The sequence below is a fragment of the Morone saxatilis genome, unplaced genomic scaffold (assembly GCF_004916995.1).
Source record: "Morone saxatilis isolate NCDOM2014 unplaced genomic scaffold, NCSU_SB_2.0 Contig12, whole genome shotgun sequence".
In the NCBI taxonomy this organism is placed as follows: Eukaryota; Metazoa; Chordata; class Actinopteri; family Moronidae; genus Morone; species Morone saxatilis.
In genome coordinates this window covers 23,449,206-23,449,798 of record NW_023339674.1, presented here as the reverse complement: position 1 = coordinate 23,449,798, position 593 = coordinate 23,449,206, and positions in this window count along the sequence as shown.

Sequence of the window (593 nt, the reverse complement as noted above, 5' to 3'; positions counted from 1 at the left end):
GGTATAACCTTTCATTCTTACTGGAATACCTTGAGGTGATTCCCAGGAATCCCCGGTAAAACAGTTTAGTAATATTTCACTTCCTGGATGTTTGCCCAGTATAATAACTGATAGACTGCAGATGGCTCCTCCAGTTTGAGGTTTCACTTTAGCATTTGTGGTTATCACCCCACCTCCAGTTTAGGTAATTATGCAATTCACTAGAAACTCAGAGCCAACAAAGACTGTTTGGGACCACTGTCAAGCAGAAAGTCTCCCAAACGAGTTGAAAAACTGCTCACAGAACATAGCTGGCAAACCTCTGAGCCCAGCACTAAAGAGACCAATTACTTTTAGACTTTGTTCACTTTAAAGTCAGCTGGATAAGAAGTTATTACACCAAAACATCTACAGCTCATGAATGAAAATTTCAGATAAATAGTTTGACATTTTTGAAAATAGTCTTATTTGTTTTACTGCTGAGAGTTAGATTAGAAGATGGATATCATTCTCATGTCTTTCTGATAAATATGTAGCTGTAACCAGCAGCTTAGCTTAGCTTATTTTAGCCTAGCTTAGCACAAAGACTGGAAACAGGGGGAAACAGCTAGCCT